This window comes from Myotis daubentonii, chromosome 3 (genome assembly GCF_963259705.1).
Source record: "Myotis daubentonii chromosome 3, mMyoDau2.1, whole genome shotgun sequence".
In the NCBI taxonomy this organism is placed as follows: Eukaryota; Metazoa; Chordata; class Mammalia; order Chiroptera; family Vespertilionidae; genus Myotis; species Myotis daubentonii.
The window spans coordinates 40,880,575-40,905,074 of NC_081842.1; the positions used below are offsets into that span (position 1 = coordinate 40,880,575).

A 24,500-nucleotide genomic window follows, 5' to 3' on the forward strand; every position below is an offset into this window, starting at 1 on the left:
AATCTTATTTTACAGATAATCATATTAAAAAGGGATTGCATAACCTGCCTAAAGCCATACAGAATGTATGTGGCAGAACAAACATACAACATATTTTTGGACTTTTCTCTGGCTTTCTCTCCCTTGGTGATGCATTTTCTTGCAGTATTGGCCATCACATTTATTCTCTGAGCATCGTGGATGCATATTTTTGGACTTTTCTCTGGCTTTCTCTCCCTTGGTGATGCATATGTTATGAACTACATTCTGGATTATGTCTCCCCTTCAAGGTCCAATCCAAATTCCATCCCTGCCATGGCCACTATAAGGAGGGAAACAGTATTTGAGCTGGCTCCTGAATAGGAGTGGGTAAAAAATAACAACAAAATGGTGAAAACAACAATAATTAATTGAAATTTAGAGTTTGTTGTATGCCAGGCTACGTGTTTCAGATCCTTTATCTCATTTATCTCCCCTAACAACTGAAAGAGGTGATACTATTATTATCTCTTCTATTCATGAGGGAATTAGTCATCAAGAGTTTAATCTTGGAGTTATAAAATTATTAAGTAGCAGAATTGTTATTCAAAACTAGGTGTAATTCAGAACTCAGACTTTTAATTACCTTTCTTGAAAAACACATATGCTCACTCACATACACACACACACACACACACACAGAGCCTGAGCGTGGTCACATTGGTATGACCTTAAGCATGTAGAAAATAAAAGACTAGAAGATGGGGTAGGGAAGGTGAGATGTAATAGATATTGAAACTGATAAGGTATAATAGGGCCAAATATTTAACTTTTTAAAGATTTCCATTAATTTTTGTTTTATATACATTGAGTCTTTGTTTCTGTTTCATCACTAGTGCTTCATCTGTCATTGTAAACATTACTAAATTGTGCTTTTTCAGGTGTTGAAAATTATCATGAATACATGAAAGCTGGCACAATTATTGTGCAGTTGAGAAAGATTTAGCTAAGTGTGGATTATTGTGCATTTGGAATATTCATGTCAACACCTGGTTGGGTGAGGGCCAGAAAATTGCAATTACAGAAAGTGAATTATGAAATTCAGACCAGTACACCTAGTAGGCCGTTAATAAATGTTTTTAAAAATAAATGCATGAAAAATTACGAAACAGTCTTTTATTTAAAGACTATGCCTTAATAAAATGGTGATCTACATAGAATATACCAAAACCGTTTTGAAAACAAAACAGCATTTTTAAGGGCTAATGCTTGTCTATGCAAATTAAATGATTCCCCAAACATATTTTCAGTAATAGCTTTTATTAAAAAGTCACTTCTCCTGCTATTTTCCCTACTATTGCTTTCATGCAAGCGGTATATAAACATCTTTTCACATTCTTCCCACCTGATGTGATGTGTCAACACTGATCTAAGGACTTTCTCCTGTTAAGTATGTTATGTATTTATTTGTAATGCCTCTCCCTTATTGTATGCAAAGACACCCAAAATAGATGACCTGGCAGTATTTATACTTTGGCCCATTTGGTTCAGAGCATTTTCTTGCAGTATTGGCCATCACATTTATTCTCTGAGCATCGTGGATGCATATTTTTGGACTTTTCTCTGGATGTGTTATAAGACAATGGTATCAACCATCTTTCTCTAACAATCTATTGGTGCATTTAGTACACTTTTCTCCACTGTCATGTATGCTTTGGTAATAGACTTCAGTCAATCAAATAAATGAACTTTCATTATCACATTTATAGTTTGATTTTGGAATTCTTAAAACCCCTCTAGGGAACCGTGGTTTCCAGAACACAGCATGAAAACCATTATCTATGGGAAATGGATATTCATTAAAGGTGAGAGGCATGGACAGATCTGCATTTTAGAATGGCAGCTCTGGTCATAAAATGGAGGATGGATTAAAGAGGGGACATATTAGCAGCTAAGAGATGGGCTAGGAGGTTATTGGGAGAGAAAATCAAGGGTTAAACTTTGGAATATGAATTAGAAATATGCAATATTTGAGAAGTAAAATTGATTTAAAAAATTAGACAATTATTTGTGATCAGAATTAATGAATAAAAAGCAATCACTGATGGTTTCTGGCTTTGGAGACCAGCGTAAGTGATGGTGAAGCTGGTAAAGACAGACAGCATGCTGAAGACCGAGGCGCATGCTTACTTTGGTTCACAGTGAGGCAGATAACGAACTTGACTTTAAGCATGGCAAAGCCAAGGTAGTACATATCCAGTGGACAGTTAAATACAGATCTAGAACTCAAGAGAAAGATTGGGGCTGGTTTTGAATCCGGTAACCAAATTGATAAAGCGTGGGAGTGATCCTTTAGAAGAATAATGTTTAACAGTGATATTCTAGACTGGTTGTGGGATGAAGAAATATATAGAAAACTCTCCTCCTTTTTTCTTTTTCTCCACCACATTTATCATATACAGACTCTTCAGGATCATTACCTGAGAAATAATGCCATTTGTACCAAGAGAGTCCATTTTGAATAACATAAAGCCCAGAACCAGTCAGAATTGGGTTCCAGTAACAGCTCTGAGTTTCACTGACCAGGTAGCCTTGTGATATTCAGTTAACCTCTCTAAATCCAAGTTTTGTATCTGTAAAATGACAATGATAATTCTTACTTCATAAGAAAATCTTGAGAACTAAATTTATGGAACGTACTTATTTCAGTGCTTCAAACTAGCAAATGTTCATCCAGTAAATGGCTATTTTACCACAAGTGGGTTAGATTATAGACCAAACAGGCAATTTGTGGACTGATCTAAAAATGTACTGTGCTTCTATAGGAAATGTCCATGTTCCAAGCAAATTGGCTTTGATACTATGGTCTTCATTACATAAACATTTAAGTTCTTACTTTAAAAATTCAATTTACTTTTTAAAGAAGTAGCTGATCTTTCCAATTGCCAATTCTCTTTATTTAGCTCTTCAGCCACCATCTTAATCTCATAACTAATATAAATTCCACCCTGAATTGAGAGTTCCTTAAAAGTAAGGACCATGTCTTATTGAATAATCATTTATTGAGCATCTATCTGCCAAAAACTGGACATAAAAATATATGTACAATAGAGTTCCTCCTCTCATGGGGCTTAAATTCTACCTGGAGAAAATGATATGCAAATATAACCCTAAATAATGTGTGTTATAATAAAGATGTATACTAAGAACTATGAAACAATCCGGCTGGTGTGGCTAAGTGGTTGAATGTCGACCTATGAACTGAGAGGTCATAGTCCAATTCCCGGTCAGTGCACATGCCCAGTTTTGGGGCTTGATTTCCATTGGGGGCGTGCAGGAGGCAGTCAATCAATGATTTTCTCTCATCATTGATGTTTCACTCCCTCTCTTTCTCTTCCTCTCTGAAATGAATAAAATATATATATTTTTATAAAAAACTATGCAGCATAGTGGAAGAAGAAATTCATATCATCTGAATTGACAAGAAAATCTTAGTAAAGAGGGTGATGTTTAAGCTAGACCAAGTGTGCATCAAAGTCAATAATGAATGAAAAAGACTTTAGGGAATAGGAAGGTATACATGAGCTGCTACTACAGGCAAAGATTCATAAGTAGGCAAAGATTTATTTGGACTTTGAATACAGAAGATGATGATAAAAGGTGGAACAGCTTGACATACATCTAGGCATGTATGCAATAGTAAGATATCTTATTAATAAATAGTAAGCTGATTGATGGGAAATAAGATCAGAGAGTGCTACCCTAGAACTAGCCTCTGTAGATCCCTGGGAACTAAGCAAGAAGGTCCCTGAATTTGGAAGTTCCAAGGATTTTATGCAGTATGCAAAAAAAGAGGGATTATACATTCTGAAACTAAGGTACCCTATGCAACATGGTAAAAGCAGAGTTGGAGGAAGGTTTTTCCATCAGGGATGTTATAGGTAAAGATGGCAGATTGGATCATCTTGAAAGCTACTTCAATAATGTGTGTGTATATGCATGTGAATGAGTGTATGTGTGTGTGTGTGCATGTGTGTGTGTGTGAAAGACCTGTTGTAGGTGTATGGCTGGTACATCTTTGGAGAGCAGCTATAAAAATATAAAAATGACATTTTGTGAATATCACCTAGGGCAGTGGTTCTCAACCTTCTGGCCCTTTAAATACAGTTCCTCATGTTGTCACCCAACCATAAAATTATTTTCATTGCTACTTCATAACTGTAATGTTGCTACTGTTATGAATCATAATGTAAATATCTGATATGCAGGATGGTCTTAGGCGACCCCTGTGAAAGGGTCATTCGACCGCCAAAGGGGTCACGACCCACAGATTGAGAACCACTGACCTAGGGTATCCTACCTAATAAAAGAGAAACATGGTAATTGGTGTATGACTGCTACCCTTCCCATTGGCTAATCAGGGCGATATGCAAATTAACTGCCAGCCAAGATGGCGGCTGGCAGCCAGGCAGCTTGAAACTAACATGAGGCTTGCTTGCTTCAGTGACGGAGGAAACCAACGTTCCCCGCCTGCCTTGCCAGCCTCTGAGCTTGCAGTTTAAGAAACATTGTAACAAATATAGAAGCTAAACAAAACCCCAGAAACCAGCTTTCAGCCGGCTGAGATCTCAGAGCTGGAGTTGATACAGAGTTTCGATTATAGAACCTAAACAAACCAGATACCTTCTTTCAGCAGCTGAGGCCTCAGAGCTGGAGCCAAGCCTCAGAGCTAAAGCTGGCCCAGAATAAAAAAGAAAAAGAAAAAAAGGAGCAGTTGGGAGCATCAGTCCCAGCCTGAAAACAGCCCTCAGCCCCTCACCCAGACTGGCCAGGCACCCCAGTGGGGACCCCCACCCTGAAGGGTGTGTGACCAGCTGCAAACAGCCATCATCCCCTCATCCAGGCTGGCCAGGCACCCCAGTGGGGACCCCCACCCTGATCCAGGACACCCTTCAGGGCAAACCAGCCAGCCCCCACCCATGCACCAGGCCTCTATCCTATATAGTAAAAGGGTAATATGCCTCCCAGCACTGGGATCAGCGGAGCTAAGAGGCCTCCCGGCACCGGGATCAATGTGACAGGGGGCAGCGCCCAACCCCCTGATTGCCCTGCGGCTGTGTGTGTGACAGGAGGCGGGGCCACAACCTCCCTATTGGCCCTGCTCTGTTCGTGACAGGGGAAGGCGCCCCAACCCCCTGATCGGCCCTGCTCTGTTCCTGATACGGGGGAGCTCCCCAACCCCCTGATCACCCTGCGGCTCTGTGTGTGACAGGGTGTGGCGCCCCAACACCCCCACCCCACGGGCCCTGCTCTGTGTGTGATGGGGTAGAGCCATAACCTCCCCATCGGCCCTGGCCTGAGTGTGAGAGTGGCGGCGCCCAAACCGCCTGATCAGCCCTGCTCTGTGGGTGACAAGGGGCAGTGTGCCAACTCCCCCATTGGCCCTACTCTGTGAGTGACGGGGAGAGCTCCCCAACCCCCTGATGGGCCCTGCTCTGTGCGTGACAGGGGGGAGCTCCCCAACACCCTGATGGGCTCTGCTCTGTGCATGACAGGGGGGAGCTCCCCAACCCCCTGATGGGCCCTGCTCTGTGCGTGACAGGGGGGAGCTCCCCAACACCCTGATGGGCCCTGCTCTGTGCATGACAGGGGGGAGCTCCCCAACCCCCTGATGGGCCTTGCTCTGTGCGTGACAGGGGGGAGCTCCCCAACCCCCTGATCTGCCCTGCTCTGTGCATGACAGGGGGTGGTGCCACAACCTCCCCATCGGCCTTACCCTGAACGTGACTGAGGGTGGCATTGCAACCTACCAATCCGCCCTGCTCTTTGCATAACAGGGGGCGGCGCCCCAACTCCCCAATCTGCCCTGCTCTGAGCCCGACCAGAGGCTGCACCTAGGGATTGGGCCTGCCCTCTGCCACCCAGGAGCAGGCCTAAGCCAGCAGGTCGTTATCTCCCGAGGAGTCCCAGACTGTGAGAGGGCACAGGCCAGACTGAGGGACCGACCTCCCCCCCCCCCCCGAGTGCACAAATTTTTGTGCACCGGGCCTCTAGTCTAAACTAATAATAGACAAATATGTAAATTGACCATACCTCCACAATGCCCCACAGCCAATCAGGAGGGAATATGCAAATTTGCAGGACAAAGATGGCGGTGGCCACACAGAGCCAGAGGGAGGCTTGGGTTGCCCCTGGCAATGGAGGAAGCCAAGCTTCCCGCCCACCTGGGCCGGCCACGGAAGGAGGGCCCTGTGGGGGCAGCCATGGAGCAGACCAGAGCGAGCGGGAGGCTTGGGTTGCCCCCTGAGATGGAGGAAGCTTGGCTTCCTCTGTTGCCAGGGGCAACCCAAGCATCCCACCCACCCTGGCCAGCTGCTAATGGAGGGACCTGTGGATGGCGGCCACGGACCCCACATAAGCAAGGGAGGCTTGGGTTGCCTGGGCCAGCCGCCAAGGGAGGGACCTGCAAACAGCCCTCAGCCCCTCACCCAGGCTGGCCACACCACCATCAGGGTGAGGGTCCCCACTGGGGGGCATGGCAAGCCTGAAAACAGCCCTCAGCCCCTTACCCAGGCTGGCCACACCCCCATGGAGTAAGTGAGGGTTCCTGCTGGGGGGCGTGGCCAGCCTGCAAACAGCCATCAGCCCCTCATCCAGACTGGTCAGGCACCCCAGCGGGGACACCCACCCTAAAGGGGGTGTGGCCAGCCTGAAAACGGCCCTCAGCCCCTTACCTAGGCTGGCCACACCCTTATGGGGTGAGGGTCCCTGCTGGGGGGCGTGGCCAGCCTAAAGACAGCCATAAGCCCCTAGCGCAGGCTGGCCATGCCCCCCCAGCGGGGATCCTCACCCCATGGGGACGTGGCTGGCCTGCAAACTGCCCTGGCCCCTCGCCCAGGCCGCCCCGCCCCCCAAGGGACCCCCACCCTGATCCCAGACACCCTTCAGGGCAAACCAGCCATCCCCCACCCGTGCACCAGGCCTCTATCTATACTAATGAAAGGGTAATATGCTAATTAGACTGGGAGACCTTCCAGACGTTCTTCTAGACCAGTGGTTCTCAACCTCCCTAATGCCGCGACCCTTTAATACAGCTCCTCATGTTGTGGTGACCCCCAACCATAAAATGATTTTCGTTGCTACTTCATAACTGTAATTTTGCTACTGTTATGAATCGTCATGTAAATATCTGATATGCAGGATGTATTTTCATTGTTACAAATTGAACATAATTAAAGCATAGTGATTAATCACAAAAACAATATGTAATTATATATGTGTTTTCTGATGGTCTTAGGCGACCCCTGTGAAAGGGTCATTCGACCCCCAAAGGGGTCACGACCCACAGGTTGAGAACCGCTGTTCTAGACAAAGCCATGGTGGTGGAGCCGAGGTAGAGGCAGTTAGGGGCCAAGAGGGAAGGGCAGTTGTGGGTGATCAGGCCAGTGAGGGGGGGCCATTGGGGGTGAGCAGGCCAGCAGGGGGGCAGTTGGAGGTGAGCAAGCCGGTGGGGAGGGCAGGTAGGGATAAGCAGGTTGTCAGGGGGTCAGTTGGGGGTGATCAGGCTGGCGGGGGGGAAATTGGGGGCAAGCAGGCCAGCAGGCAGAGTGGTTAGGGGCAATCAGGCAGGCAGGCAGGTGTGTGATTAGGAGCCAGCAGTCCCAGATTGCGAGAGGGATGTCCAACTGCCGTTTTAAACCGGCAGTTGGACATCCCCCAAGGGGTCCCAGATTGGAGAGGGTGCAGGCCAGGCTGAGGGACCAGCCCCCCACCACCACCACCGCACGAATTTCGTGCACCAGGCCACTAGTTTGAATAATAATATCACTAGTAAATATAGCAAAGGTGACATGAAAGATTGTGAATTGTTGGGACAACTTCAAGTATAACAACATTTGCATCATGGGTTTGCTGGAAGGAGAAGAGAGAGAGGAAAAAATTGAAAACCTTTTTGAAAAAATAATGACAGAAAACTTCCCTAACTTGGTGAAGGAAATAGACATACAAGTTTCAGGAAGCATAGAAAGTCCCAAATAAGATGAACCCAAAGAGGCCCACACCAGGACACATCCTATTTAAAATGCAAAAGTTAAAAGACAAAGAGAATCTTAAAAGCAGCAAAAGAAAAGCAGATGGTTACCTACAAGGAATTTTCCCATAAGACTGTCTGCTGATTTCTCAACAGAAACTTTGTAGGCAAGAAGGGACTGGCAAGAAATATTTGAAGTGATGAAAAACAAGGACCTACAACCAAGATTACTCTACCCAGCAAAGCTATCCTAAGAATCAAAGGACAAATAAATTAGTTGATCATCACCAAACCAGTGTTATATGAAATATAATATTAAAGGTCTTCTTTAAGAGGAAGGAAAAAGATTAAAAATATGAACAATAAAATGACAATAAATACATACCTATCAACAATTGAATCTAAAAAACAAAATAAATGAACAAGCAGAACAGAAACAGACTCATATATACAGAGATCATTTTGACTGTTGCCAAATTGTAAGGGGATTAGGAGGATGGGTGAAAAAGGTAGAGATTAAGAAGTACAAATTGCTTGTTACAGAATATTCATGGGGCTATAAAGTACAGTATAAGGAATATAGTCAATAATATTCTAATAACTGTATGGTGTCAGATGGGTGCAAAATTTATCAGGATGATCATTTAGCAAATTATGTAATGTCTAATGACTAGGGTATACACCTGAAACTAATGTAATAATATATGTCAACTGTAAACTGAAAAATTAAAAAATAATTTAAAGTTTTAAAAGATGAAAAAATTAGTAACTTTATCCACATTCTGAAATATGCTTATTTTTATATGACAGAGCATTTTAGGCAGCAGATACTACTTGTCAAGACATTCTTATAAAAGTCTGATATCCTACATTGAAATAAACTTTTTTTAAGAAATCTTTATTGTTGAAAGTATTACATATGTCCCTTTTTTGGAAATAAACTTTAAACTCCTCAAAAAAAAAAAGAAGAACAAAGTTGGCATTTAATAATATTTTATTATCTACTCAAATAACTGAGGCTAGAATTATCAGAAAACTAGCCTAAGTCCTAGATGGAGTTGGCAGTAAATAAGAATGGAATCCACTTTCTTTATGGCTGTATAACTTCCTAATATTGCTAGGGGGCGGGGGAAAGTTCTAAACAAGGCCATGTCATTCTAGATCAGTGGTTCTCAACCTTCCTAATGCTGCGACCCTTTAATACAGTTCCTCATGTTGTGGTGACCCCCAATTTCATTGTTACAAATTGAACATAATTAAAGCATAGTGATTAATCACAAAAACAATATGTAATTATATATGTGTTTTTCAGTGGTCTTAGGCGACCCACAGGTTGAGAACCACTGTTCTAGGCAGTAAAACTATGATCATTTTATCTTGTGATATTCAGTAGAACAAATTTTATGGATCTAAGAGATCAAGGGAAATAGTGAGAAATCATGTTTTCTGTCTATTGAGGTGTATATTTTCACTTTAAAAATGTGAGCTTGCCTTGACCGATTTGGCTCAGTGGATAGCGTTGGCCTGCAGACTGAAGGGTCCCAGGTTCGATTCTGGTCAAGGGCATGTACCTTGGTTGCGGGCACATCCCCGGTGGGGAGTGTACAGGAGGTAGCTGATCGATGTTCCTCTCTCATCAATGTTTCTAGCTCTCTATCCCTTTCCCTTCCTCTCTGTAACTGCAGCAGGAAGGCCGGGGAGGGTTGGGGGACAGGAGGTAGGGGAGTAAGAGATCAACCAAAGGACTTGTATGCATGCATATAAGCATAACCAATGGACATAAGACACTGGGGGATAGGGGAGGCTAGGGGACTGTCTAGGGCGGGGGGGGGGGGGAAATGGACACATATGTAATACCCTTTGTATTACTTTAAGCAATAAAAAAAAAAAAGAATTTAAATTACAAACCTAAAAAAAAAAAAAGTGATCTTAAAAGGAGGGTGATGGGGAGGTGGGGGGAGGGGAATAAGAGAGCAAATCAGTTTAATCATTCATAGCAACATATTTACTTTACCAGAAAAAAAAAAAAAGAGGCTGTAATTGCACAGGGATTAAAAATAAAATGTTTGAATGCTCTTGACTAGATTCCTGGCTTTCATGTGGGAATAAAATATACTTTTACAGTAGTTTTTGATTTGGGGCTAGAATATCAAGCCCTTCAACATATCCTAAAGGATGAATGTGACCCTCACATACTAGCACTTGCTTGAGCACTCTTAGAAAGAGCAGGGGAGCTTGTGCAGTAAGGGAGTTTAAAATGTTAAGGATGTTTTCAATGAGAAACAGCACCTACTCAGAATACGTTGGCAAATCCGTGTTCAGAATCTATGTTGTCACTCTAAGGTTCAGGAACAGTTAAGGGAGGAAAGAGAATCTCAAGGTCACTGGGAATAGTCCTTAGAGTATTCTTGCAGGGCTTATCTGTGCTCACATGCCTAATGTTTTTCCAAGTGCAGAGAATGGCCACTTGCTTGACATAGGCCCAGTGCCATCCTTTATTCAAGCTCTTTTATATTCCTCTTCTTAAAGAAGCTGTCAAGTTCTTTTTCTGCAGCTGACAGAAAAGGCCAAATCTGTGGTACAGGAAAGGAGGCGCAAAAAGAAACTTTTTTGTGTTGATGTTTTACTAAGTGAGCTAAGGAGAATTTTAGAATCATGTAATTTACTCTGGAGGCATTTACTGTACATAGCCATAGTGATGGTAATTTCTTTCATTGTTGAAGTGAAAAGATAACCATCAATCAGTTGTCAATTGGTCAATTGCAGAAGTGATGAAAAGAAACTGGTAGGAACAATCACTTCTGTGGCTACCTAGACCATTTGTAGGCTTAAGAAAACTATGGGAACTGGATTGTGTTTTAAAAAGGGATTGGACCAGATTTTCAAAAAGGTTAATAGGCATAACTTCCTTGTAAAGAATGGCTTTGCAGTTATAAATAATTAGAAAATGCATTGTTTTAAACATAAAACAGTAAAAAGACATGGGATTGGTTAAAAGAGTAAAAAAATATATATATTAAACTACTTATTAGATAAGTAAGTCCAAAAGACCTTGACTTTCAGTAAGCTCTTAATGGAGGAAATATACATAGCTTACTATTAACCCAAGACATGTATTTGAAAACAAATTAATGAAAATTACTTGGTACTTATGTATTAGTCTCAATATTGGGCACTTTGAAACAAATAACTTGTCAAGTATTTGTCATAAGAAATTGAAAGTCCAAGTTAATTGTGAACACTGTTACTGAAACATCTAGAGATAATTTAATTTTTGAAACCTCTGGAAGCTCACATAAAGGTTAAGATAAGTTTGAAAATCATCAACTGGCATAAAAGGCAAGTGGCACTTTGTTATAAGCAACATTTCATTTTAATGTATCCTATTTTCCTGAGAATAGCAATGTTATTGATTTATTCTGAGAGAGTTTCCCCACACACAGTGATTTCTATTTTTACTGTGGTAGGTAATAAAAAGGATTACAGGCCCCCAGAAGGATGAGATATCATCAGTTTGTAATCCAGCCCATGGTTTCCTAGATACCGTATTGTCTATTCTGTTCCGCTATGTGAAAAATGTTGAATATCAACAATGGGTTTCAGTGCTGTATTGTTGAGTTTTGTATGAACTAATCTAGCTTCACTAAGGAAAAAAAAAGAAAGAAAGAAGAAAAAAAAGAAAAAAAAACCCACAGCTTTGGACAAAAGTCTATAGCCCGTGCATTTGAAACTCCCCTTGCACAAGGGCTGACTGTAGCTGGGGAAGACAGTTTACTCATTTGCTCTCTCCTTTCATGCAGTCAGCTGGCCCTCTTCTCAGGTGTAGATCACCTAACCTATTATCATTTCACCTGTTTTGATTCTCTGATGAGGAAAGTCCCAGGACTTATCAGCTGGGATAGGCCTCATTTACAAGACAGCTCTGTTCAGTGTGTGGAAGGTAAGCTCTTTGCACAACTTCTCTGCTGTAGTGTGCTGGCCTAGCTCTAGAACTTTGCAGCCTATCATTTATGTTTAACTTTCACTTTTTCTTCTCTCTTCTTCTTTTGGAGAAAGAAAAACCTGACAGGTTTCTCTGGAAAAGTGGCCTTCCGTGGAATGAATGAAATGTTCCCTTTCTATTCCAGTAAGTAATTGACTTGTAACTAAAAATTGAACTGGCTGCTGTGTCAACTGCAATGTGAGCTGCTGCTGGCACAGGTGTTGCTTACTCTTTAGCCTGGAAAGAAAGGGGGCTTAACCTGTGATTAAATTTCAAGTCAATTGACCTCAACATGATAGCACATAATTCTCACTTGCCTCCCAAATGGCCCGGGTTCTTATTTTGACCCTGATTCTGGCACCTGTGTGTTTAATGCTTGGTGTAGCTAGAGCTGCTCTTTTGGTTAGAAATAAAGTGGGTGGAGAACAGTTCTGAGTGAAAAACAAATGATAGTCAGCCAACTGCGTCTTTAATTCAGTGCTCAACGTGTTCCATTTCTTTCATGCATAAACTCTAAGTTCATGTAAATTACTTTTTAAACCTTTACTTTAAAAAGTATGGATTCATGGACAACGACTGTATTGCTAAAAATGCACAGTAAATCCAAATCAGTGAATTACAAATAAGCACTGGATGTGAGAATTATGATGCCAAGGGTTTTCAAATGCTTAACTTTGATCATGCAACTTATAAGCTTTCTAAGTATGTCTTGCAATTTAATGATGTTTTTTAGACCTGGGAGTAAAAAAGCAGCATTGTTTTTCCCAGTTCCTGTGAATGAAACTAAAGAATATTTAAGTTTTAACAGGATGGCACTATTTGAATTTTGGAGACAAACCTCTATCGACTTCCCAAAAGCAAAATTAAAAAAAATCAGTGACATCTAAAATTACCATTTACCCTTGAAACTATTCTCCATTCATTTTACGTGAAATGTTGGTCTGTACGATGAGAGCAGCATGGACCGTTGTTTTTTAATTCTTCGCTTCCTTATTAACCTGAGAGTCAAAAGACGGTGCTGATGATGCTTGCTTAACCCTGCTTTCAGTGCCAGGCTGTGCCTAGCTCGCTGTGAAACCATTTCTGACCCTCTGCTTGCAGTAGTGAGCCTGAATTTTTCCCCTTCCTTGCCCATCACTGTCAGTCAATTATAGGATTGAACTGAACCAGAAAATCTGGTGCAGTCTGGTAATTAGTACAAAGGGTTTCCAGTCTAGTGTAAAGACGGAGATGCAAGAGCCCCAGCAGTCACAGAAATCGTTTTGATTGGCCACGGACATTGCCTTTTAGTGCTGCTCGGTGACTTCCTAAAGATATTGCCTCCTACCCTACAGGTCTTCTCCTTCAAGTACATTATGGACCTCTTTTTAAGTCGTGTGTGGTGTGTGTGTGTGTGTGTGTGTGTGTTTCTTTTTTTAGATCCAACTTCTCCCATTTTTAGTCTGTCATTTTTGCCTATCAAACAGACACATTTTGACTTGCCCAACAAAGAACCAAGTTATCAACACTCACAGAAACTGACATTTTTAATTCAGGCTTCATGATGTCTTTGAATTATGACAGTGAAGTACAAAGACATTTTAAGAGTTTTTTCATTATTTTTTTTAATCCAGCATTGGGATGTTTATCTTCCTTTAGTATTCATATTTCCTTTTCTACCTTTATTCTCAGTAATATGTAATTAGCATTATCAAAACCATCAGCTATTATCCTTTGTGACTTTTGACCTTTATTTTCTTTAAGATATCTCAAGCTAGCATTCTCTAAAATAAGTAAAAACTCCATGAGAGATTTTAATGAAATATTTTAAAGGTATAGAAATAATGAAATAATTTAAAATGTGAATCTCTTTTAAATGTCACCATTACATGACAAGACAAGGAATGAATTATATGATAAACTATAGCAACAAAGTACATTTCAAAAAAATATTTTGTAAATCAAACTTGCATTTGATGGTAAGTGCAATTTTATAGGCGATTTTTTATAACACATTTTTAAGTATGACTTTTTGAGTTCTTGGCTTATTTTCTCTGCTGTTTTTGCATAAATTTTTTTTTTTTGCTGAAGTGATTGTAATATATTACTCATTTGGTCACACATTAGCTATATTGAAAGCACTTGGTAGTTTGTCACTATAACAAATGCCTGCCCCCATACGATAGATATATGTATATAACTAGGGGCAAATTTAATTCTGACACCAGAAAGCAACAATGCCCAAAATAACAGAAGCAAAAGAAAGCACAAGGTTTTTCATTTTCAGGAATGCTGTCTTTAGAACAGCCTCACCATGGTTTTAGGTGTGATGCATGTATGCTGTGAATCCTCTAAAGGACTCTTAACCCACATCTTAATGTAGCTTTAAGTATCTGTTGTATCCTATGCACAATCTTAACAAAAGTAGTTGTGGTACCATGTCTGGTACAGATTTTTATGTGTCGGACTTTGCTATTACATTTCAAGAAGGTTAATATCGCTTCTGTAACCCTGTCATGAGTAATGCATTTTCCCAGTAAACATGTCATAATTTTAAAGGCTGTTCAACAAGCAGTGTTTCTGTTATAATGGTTTTGCATTCATTTCTCTGTTGTTTTTAGCCATAATATAGTGAAAGACTTTGAAAAGAATACACATATTTATATAATTAACACTTTTTGGTTTTAGCAAAACCTTGCCCATTAAAAACTAAGGGGGTCTTAGGAAATCCTATGGGAACTTCTCAGTCACCACATTTGTACTCAATTTAATTTGCCGTTAAGTTTATATCTCAAAACGCATCCATAAAGTCACTAAGGGAAGAGTGCATTCTGATAATATTTTTCTTATCTTGTTTTTTAATTTAAAATATATGCTGAAATTCAAAAGATTTTTGACACACGTAATCCGGCAGTGTTCTACGTTCTGTTAATCAATGGCTGACTGCTGTGTGGATCTATATGAAATCACGGGGGTTCACAGGCTCTCATATGGACAAGAATGTTCTTTTCTACCTCAGTCTTACTCCTAATGTCAGGAGTAAGACTTGGAAGGAATCCTAATGATTATCTTGTGATTTTCAAATTGTGTTCCCTTGAGCTCTTAGGTTCTTTGAAGATACTCAGGGCCGTGGGGGTGGGGAGACTAAGTGGCCTCTTACCTCCTTGAGATCAGAGCATCTCTGCTTTTATCTGCTTTGTCTGCTAGAGTTCCGTATAAGATGAAAATCCCACGCTGAAGGGGAAAATATTACAAACAGGCCATCTTTAAATGGGGAAAGCAGGATTTACCGAGTCAATGACAATGTCACTTTTATAACCTAATCTTGTCTCCTAATCCCAAACCCACTCTGTGAGCTATAATGAACTTTACCTACATAGCCATGGATCTTTTTGTGTAATCTTCCTAAGCCATATTATTAAAAACACACGCAAACAGACCCATAGCCCTATGTTGAAAAGTCATTATACTAACTGAAGATACAGCATCTAGGTGGTAAATGCAATTGAATAACATGTTGACCAAAATCAAGCCCTTTATTTGGCAATACCATTAAGTTTGGGTACATTATCACAGCCCTTAGGTAAGATATGGATTCATCTATTACTTAGTAAAGTAACATTTGTGAGTAATTTAAAAATTTTTAATTGTGATTGAAAAATACATTCCAAATTCCCCAACTTAACTATTTTAAGTGTAAAGTTCAGTAGTTAACTATATTCACATCGTTGTGCTTGGGGGTGTTTTTCACAGTTGAAAATATTAATTTGGACTTAAAAGTAAAAGAAAGGCAATTAAAGAGAATACAGCTGAATTAAGATACTACGTTTCTCAAAACATGTTTTCTGGAATACTATTCCTATAAGCTGTGCCATGTAAAAGAGTAAAAGAGTCAAACAATTTTTGGAAATGTAACATGCTATGACCTTCTCTAGGAAATTCACAGTGAAAATTTGCAAATGAAAAACTATGAAAAATCATAATTGTAAAGACCTCTTTGAGCTTTGTGTAATATAGAGTATCCCAAACTAGTTTTCCATAGTCTATACTTTTTATTTTGGTGGGCGGGGGGGGGGGGGAGGGGGGAAATGGGGTTAATCTGATTTCATTCTTTAGGGCTAATGTTTTGTTGAACACATTTTGGGAAATAATAGAACTTTTGCAGAAAAAAAAAGAAAGAAAAAAAAACCCTGTAAGGTCATGTTTATGTTATTTGTGTTAACTAGTTCTGTGTTTACTAATCCTTTATCCTCATCTTATGGATAGGATATCAATGGACATCCATTAATTCAATCACTCAACAAATATTTAGGCACAGTGCTAAATGCTGGGAATACAGTAATGAGTAAATCAATCAGGACCTCTGACTTTGTAGAGCTTATAGTCCTAGTGATTTAAAAAGAAAAAAGAAATGGAGGGAGTACAAGCAATATTAGCTGTTGCTGGCCCTCATAGCTTATCAGGCTATGTTTGTTTTGTTTTCCCTAATTCTGAAATGAGGGGAGAGAGGAAAAGATGGGGAGGGGGAGCAGAACACTAGTCCAGAGGTTTACAATCTGCTCTTTGAGTAGAGATATCCCATATTTTCCTGAGATGCACTTATGCATCAGCAATTAGACCTATAGTAAAATTCTCTACTGATCCAAAGATGGATTTTTCTTGCTTAGGAAAAGGGTAGGAAGGGAAAGTAAAGAAGAAAAGAAAGCAAGGGAGGAAGTAAGGAAGGAAGGAAGAAAGAGGAAATAAGGGAGGGAGGAAACAGAGAAGGAAAGAAAACAGCGTTTCCTGCTTTCTCCTCCTATTGTCACTCCTTAGCTACTGATGTTACTTCTCTTCTATGTAAGAAGATCCCCTTCACGTCTCAGCTGAAGACCTTGTTTGGGCAACAGTCAGCATATCATCATTGTCTTTCTAATAGTTCAAAGTGTGTCTCCCAATCAGATTCAACTCTTGGTGGAAACCGTGGGTCCTACCTCTGTCAGGAAATCTCTCTAGCTATCCAACTTTCTCTCCCAAGTTCTGACTTTTATGCTGGGGAATCTGTTTCTTCATGTGAGCAGGTGTCTCCTAAGCAATGGAAAAGACAGTCCCATGGGCATAGTTAGTGCATGGTTCTCCAGAACTGTCCCATCCCTACAATCCCTACACAAAAATATTAGAAAATATTTCAAGAAGAGCCTTCTTTACTTATTGGACATTCCCCTTATTTCTCATTTTAAGTGATGGAACTGAGCGACCTGAGGGATAACTCCTAGATATACCACTTGAAAATAGATGTTGTGGGTTACTAACCTTTGGTAACAAATTTGGGAGGAAGGAAAGATTGTAAAATTTTAAAAAAGAAGAAGAAGAAGGAAGAACTTAGGCCAGCTACAGCATCTTAACTGACTGTCATCGATATGTCACAGGTGATTCTGTAAATCAAGCCTGAGCTCCATCCTCTGGGACAGAGCAACTTCAGTTTGCTGCTTCCCTCTTGCTCCTCCACCATTTGCTCTGATGTGAATAATGTGAGATGGGATCATTGTGGGAAGGGACTTAGAAAAAAATTTAGGATTTTCAAGTTAAAATTAAAATTTAGTTTATTTTCTTCTTGTTGTTAGCTGGGAATCAATTTTCTAATTCCTTCTCCTCTCTGCCATTTGCCCATTGATAATGTGCTAGGCCATGCGGTACTTGTCCCTTTTTATTCCTTCTAATTAACTTTTTCAATCAATTATGATTACTTGTATGGATTTCTGTTCTCTCTTCTCATCAAATTTGTTTGGCTTATTTTTTATTTACACGCCACTACCCACCGCTGTGAATGAACAATAACAAAAAATCTGCACTCTTCCCTTCCACCTCTTGAACTGAAGAAACAGTTAGCTAATAAGAGGCTAAATGAGCCTCAGAGTATAGAGAAGCTGGAATCCTTAAATTATTTAAATTGAAAAATGGCTGGTTTTACAATCAGAAAAACTCAAGTGGACCATAAGCCCTACTTGATTGTCCCCCCCTTATCTGGATGATCTTGTAATGACAGCTGGAGTTATCTGCCATCAGCATCACTGTCCACAAAAGCTTCTCTGCTTTCCGCTCAACTCCTTTGCAGCCCTGGGGAGCTGGAGCTATTTCAGGGGAGAGGGCCCTACAGGATTGGAAACTTTATTAAAATGCAAAGCTGTCTCTGGTGACATAAAAGCTCAGTAAAAAGTGATGGATCTAAGACCACAGAGCCAGAAATGATCTGCAGAATGAAAACCTGAGATTTTATATACTGCCACAATAGGCAAGGGTCAGTGTAAAGTAAAGAGCCATGTGCAATAATCAGCAGTGTAAATTAAAAGCAAGATTTGGAAGGGAAGGGAAATAGGTTGCTCAGCATGGATAGTGCAACAAATGCCATGTGTCAGACTGGCCCTTGCAGAATTCTGTCTCGGGAAGCAGCCCTGTGGAATTTATTGTGGGGTGTCAGGGTAGTTGTCTGCTTTGAAAGATTAGGGAAGTACCCCTAAAACATTCCTGATTTTCTTTTGGTAAGCAACCCTTTCTTGAGCTATCCTATAAGAATTTTCTGGAACCCTTTGTTACTAACAGAATTAGTAGTAATTAGATAGTAATGGTAATCCATCACACTTTGACTTAAAGTCTGAAGGTGGTTCTTCCTTTCACTGGCCATATCACCATGCAGAATCAAATCATCAAAATATATGTAAGTGCATTTGCCAAATTTAATACATTGTACTATAAAATACCAAAATAAGATCTTAAATTTATCTGACACTGTCCATTCAACTCAAAGGACTCCACGTATATTACCCCTTAATAAGTTGAGATATTGAAACAAAAACCAAGGCACTAAAGCATTAAACAATTAACTAAGTTGTTATAAACAAGGAAAAATTAAAAACAAGGTCCAGATGATTTCAATTTGAGTATACTAAGTTCTTCATAAATCCCTCTTTATTTTGCATTCAGAATGCTTTACTGCCCTGGCTGGTGTGGCTCAGTTGGTTGGGTATTGTCCTGTGTACCAAAAGGTTGCCAGTTCAATTCCTGCCAGGATATATGCCTAGGTTGCAGGCTTGATCCCCAATATGGGGCATATAGGAGGCAGGCAGCCAATCAATGTTTTGCTCTCACATGGATGTTTCTCTCTCTCTCTCTGTCTCTCTCTCTCTCCCCCCCCCCCCTTCCTCTCGCACTAAAAATCAATTAAAATATTTTTAAATGCCTTACTATTTAAAAAATGACTTTAGCCCTGGCTGGTTTGGCTCAGTGGATGGAGCGTCGGCCTGCAGACTGGGGGGGGTCCCGGGTTCGATTCCGGTCAAGGGCATGTACCTGGGTTGCGGGCACATCCCCAGTGGGAGGTGTGCAGGAGGCAGCTGATCGATGGTTCTCTCTCATTGATGTTTCTGACTCTCTATCCTTCTCCCTTCCTCTCTGTAAAAAATCAATAAAATATATTTTTTAAAAAATGACTCTAAGCACAGTACTCATAAAAACCAAAGTAGTGTGCTCCTTTCTGTACTTCACTGCTTTGAAAAAATTTTTCAGGAGAAATTTATTAGCAATATCTTGACTACCATGGCAACTATCAACAACCATTCATTGAGTGTTTACCGTCTCCCCAGCCTGTCCCCTTCTCCAAGCCTTGTCGTCAAGCCTCATTTTCTCTTCTCAGTAACCTTGAAAAGAAAACAAAGTCATCATTTCCCTTTTTATGCAACTAGTAAGTTCAGTTAACAGACGAAAAAGCTAAATGAAGTACCCCATTCCTTCATTTTTAGCAGAAGACACTAAAATTACTAGTCAGATCAAAATTACTCCAAATATCAGGAGAACCCCCCCAAAAAAAAAAATGTAATACTTTTGTTATTATTTTCTTCTAAAAATATTGTGTTTATTTTGACATGTTTACAAACTGATTTTTTTTGTGATGAGCAGATTGGCAGAATTACTTAAGACTTTGTCTTCTATTTTTAGTTCAGAGATGGCTTAAGGTATAATCATATAAATAAGGTTCCTTATCCAATGGAAGAAAACAAGGTCCTCCCTGTCCCCCAAAAGGAAACTGGGCACCAGAACACAGAGAGGCGCCTTTGTCCAGCTCTGCCCCCCACCCCCATTAGTATGCACTGCTGCACACTCGAGGCCCACGGAGCCACTTCTTTGACTTGGGAGGTTGGTTTTTACAAAACCCCAACCTTTGTTCCACAGGGACACTCATGTCAAATGACAGTCCCCCGTCGTAATTGTAACTCCACCATGTTCTCCCATTCAAGACAGCACATCCAAGTGCAAGTGGAGTGAAAATCATGCTATTACGGGGATAACCTTGAATTTGCTGGAATTAATTCTTATGTGTTGACTACAATCCCCAGAACTTTATTATTATTTCACATTTCTTGTAACCCCAGCTGATCATGACACACCAAGAGTCTCATGACGTTGGGGTTGAAAAATATGCTTTTGGCAAAATTGGCAGCCAAACCGAGAGACTAGTAAATGATAAGAGATCCTTAGATCCCTGGTGCTCACCGGAGACCTGAGAGAATGCTCTGAACCAACACTCAGGAATCTTTCAGCAAATGATAGGACCCCGTCATACCACTCTGCTCCCTTCAGCCGGGTGCCCCTCACTCCAGGTCGATTCCACAGCTGCAAATGTATGGGAGAAGGCTGGACAGAGTGTGTTTACATTAAACAAGGATTTAAATAAGCTTCAGACACCACACTAACAGCATGAAATTAATTTTATGCACCGTGACTAAATTTCTGTCTTTTTGTTAAATGTATTATTGTCTTGAGTTAACTTGTACTTTACATTGAAAACAAAATTATTTTTACATTTTCAGCATTCAGAATGCAATTTTGATTCTCTGGAGAGCTTTTGAAAAGGCCCACCCTGAGACTATACCCCAGGCAAGTTAACTCAGAGTCTCTGCGAAGGGGACCCGGGTACTAGTAATTTTTAAAGCTCCACGGGTAATTCCAATGTGTAAGTGAGGCTAAGAACCATTGGCCTCAAGGACGGAAAAGCAGAGGAAAGGGAGATCAGGCTAGGGAGGCATTAAGAAATTGTGGTCATAAAGTTATAATTGGTGTTATTTCTATTTGTCAACCTGATATCCTGAGAGCTGCCGGTGACACTGGATATGAATCTAAGACAGGGGTCCTCAAACTACGGCCTGAGGGCCACATGCAAATACAAATATTGTATTTGTTCCCGTTTTGTTTTTTTACTTCAAAATAAGATATGTGCAGTGTGCATAGGAATTTGTTCATAGTTGTTTTTTTTTTAAACTATAGTCTGGCCCTCCAACAGTCTGAGGGACAGTGAACTGGCCCCCTGTTTAAAAAGGTTGAGACCCTTGACCTAAGACATTCCCAGACATCGTCTCTCCCTGCTTCTATCCATGCATATGTTTGCAGAGCCTTGTGTCCCTGTGAGCCAAGGGCAAAGAGGCAGTGGTAACCTCTTCATGGCAGCAGAATTCTCTCAAAATTGATTCAGTAAAACCTTTCTCTACTTCTCTGTCCTTAGAGGCAGGTAGAAGTGAAGAATCCTAGGCCTACCACAAACTTCCTCAGAAAAGATAGATTCAGACCAGAGTTTTAAAAATAATACAGATCACCTGGCCAGCGTGGCTCAGTGATTGACCATCAGCCTATGAACCAGGAGGTCACAGTTCGATTCCCAGTCAGGACACATGGCCAGGTTGTGGGCTCGATCCTCAGTGCAGGGCATGCAGGAGGCAGCCAATCAGTGATTCTCTCTCATCATTGATGTTCTCTCTCTCTCTCTCTCTCTCTCTCTCTCTCTCTCTCTCTCTCTCTCTCTCATCAATAAAAATATTCTTTAAATAATAGTAATACAGACTATCTGTAGTGGGCAAGATGCTAACTTGATCCTTACCACAACCCCGTGAGGCCAGTATATATGCCTCCGTTTTACAGATGAAGACCTGAGAAGGAGCCGCACGAGAAGGCTGTCCAAGGTCATGCAGCTAATGTGTGCCTAAGTCTGGGCTTCTCGCTCTAAGACAGATGGAAAACTGACCAAGGGTCACCCAGCTATTCACGGACAGCTGTCTGTGTCAAAAGAATCTTCCATTCTTTAAGTGGAGAATCAAATTAGTATGCTAATTGTGTTCTTCGCTAGTATGTATAAGCAAGCATTATACTCACAGAGAAAAGAATCTTAGTATTCAGACACCAGTATGGCATTTGTCCTCTTTTGAAACATCGTCGCTATTCCTCATGACCAATTTAAATCTATTAGAGTTTCTTTTATTTAAAAAAAAAAGTTGAATAATTAAGAGGACCCAGCATAGGCATCTAAGCCCAACTTACATGGAACCTTTGAAAACAGAGTATAACTCCTTCTTATAACACTTCTGAAAATGGAAATAGCTCTTGAATTCATGGTAGTAGAAAAAAAATTCATTTTTCATGATGTCCTAGATTATAATAGTGAAACTGGAAATTGTCATCAACCCCAAACAGCTAGAGCCATCCGTTTCCTCTTCTGTAAGCTTTTTCTTTTCTTTTTTTAAATATATTTTTATTGATTTCAGAGAGAAAGGGAGAGGGAGAGAGAGATAGAAGCATCAATGTTGATAGAGAATCGTTGATCGGCTGTCTTCTGCATGCCCCCTACTGGGGGTCGAGCCCGCCACCCAGGCATGTGCCCTGAGGGAGAATCAAACCGTGACCTCCTGGTTCATAGGTCAACACTCAACCACTGAGCAACACCGGCCAGACAGTAAATGTTATCTTTACCAGAAACTGCAAGCTACCTAAAGACACAGCCTGAGGTAGGGCCAGCCCACAACCAATTTGAAGAAAGCAGTTTATCTTTTCTTTACTAGTCAGCCATTGTCTTGTGTCGATGTGTGTTAGGTGCCATTTCTCTAGCCATTTCATGTTTACCTCTTTCCCAACTTACTGGCACTCCTTGTCCCTCTTCCTCTCACACTCCCAATGGCCTGTTCAGTCCTTCCAGCTTCTGGACCAAAACCTATTCTCAAATCCTTCGTTCACATAAAGGTAGAAGTGGTTAATAACAGCTAATAGGAGCTATGCTCTCCAGGGTGATGTGCGTTTTTAACAGGGATTAAATCCTTTCGGCTGGAAAGGCAATGCTCTTGGGATGTAGTTACAGGCAGCGGCTCTCCAGTCCGGCCACTCCGTCGCAGCTGTGCTCTCCTGGGGTCAGGTCCGTGCCTTTTCGTGTTTTTATCCTGAGTGGAGTGCCTGTCACAGCAGCTTTGGCCCTCAGCCATGAAGGAAACTTTAGCCTGAGGGAAATAAATTACAGCCATAAGGATGCCCTGACACAGGGAAAGGGAAGATGCTGGAGTCGTTTTAAGCCAGAAAGCCATGGGAAGGAACCAGGTAAAGCAGTAAGAGGAGATGACCTGGATCCATGGTTTGAACGCTTCTAGAAGCCAGTGTCAGATGTGAGAGACTTACTGAGCAGCTCTGCTACATTTCAATGTGTTACATTTGAGTTGCACTCAAATTGGGATAAAGACTAAATGAATCATTTAAAAAAATATTTATTGAGCACCTACTCTGAGTCAGGAAAGCTGCTAGGCATTCTAGAGATAGCAGTATAGAACCCAGTTCCTGCCCTTATGAAGCTAACATACTCCTTAAAAAGCCTGATGTGAAGACACTACTTATATAATCCATTACATTGGAGTCATACTAAGTGCTACAAAAGAAAATTGCCAAGTACTAAAAAATCTTATAGCAGACCCCACGACCTAATACAGAACATCAGGCAAAGCTTCTCATGGGGGGAAAAAATAGTCCTTTAAGCTGATTCCTGAAGGATGAGTAGGAATTAACCAGAGAATTCATAAAGGACTGGACATTTCAAACACCTTTAACACGTGGTACTCTAGAGCTAATCCTGAGAATTGCCTTGATTACTTTTCTTGAGGCCTTACGACAAGCTGCCTATTCAAGGATCTGAATTCAGACAAAAGGAAACATTGGCCGAGAGAAAGACATTTCCATGGATGTGGGCAGCTTCGTGAGGCACACACAGTACACTGTGATCTCACCATTACTGTTTCTCTGTGCTCTTGCCTAGGTCATGAGCATGAACACCCCTTGGACATTCCCTATCAGTATACTCTAGGCCAGCAGCTTTCAAATTCTGAAATATCCACAGACTAGACTTTCTTTATGGCCCTGTCCAGAAACCTTGGGCAAAAGAAAAGGAGTTAGGAAAAGGGGAATGAACCAAGAAACTGGAAACCTCCGAGAGAGCCTGGTCTGGGTAAGGGATACTTAAACCGTCCCATCCACACTTCTATTTAACACAGAGCCAGAGCTCTGTAAGTTTGCAAAATTCGTTCCCACATCCATCATGCTACTTTATACATCATAATATTTTAAATCACCTTCCCTTGGCCCTCTTATTTAGCTAATTAAATTCTTGTTCCTAAAAACTCAGTTCTGGCATCTTATCCTCTCACCCCACTGTCCCAATATACTTTAGATATCCTTCCTTTGTGCTCTCATAGCAAGCTGCACTTTCATACCTTATCA

At 41.0% G+C, this 24,500-nt stretch overlaps 1 long non-coding RNA gene across 2 annotated transcripts in view; it reads left to right on the forward strand.

Annotated features, from left to right (window-relative positions):
* Positions 1 to 24,500, forward strand: part of LOC132229234 (uncharacterized) — a 488,618-nt gene that overhangs the window by 345,214 nt on the left and 118,904 nt on the right. Inside the window, exon 1 of one of the 2 annotated variants that reach the window (XR_009451659.1) lies at positions 12,054 to 12,113. The exons of the other annotated variant lie outside the window; for it this stretch is intronic. This is a non-coding gene — a long non-coding RNA (uncharacterized LOC132229234). Of the gene's footprint in view, positions 1 to 12,053; positions 12,114 to 24,500 lie in introns of those variants that run through there. 2 annotated transcript variants of the gene reach the window in all.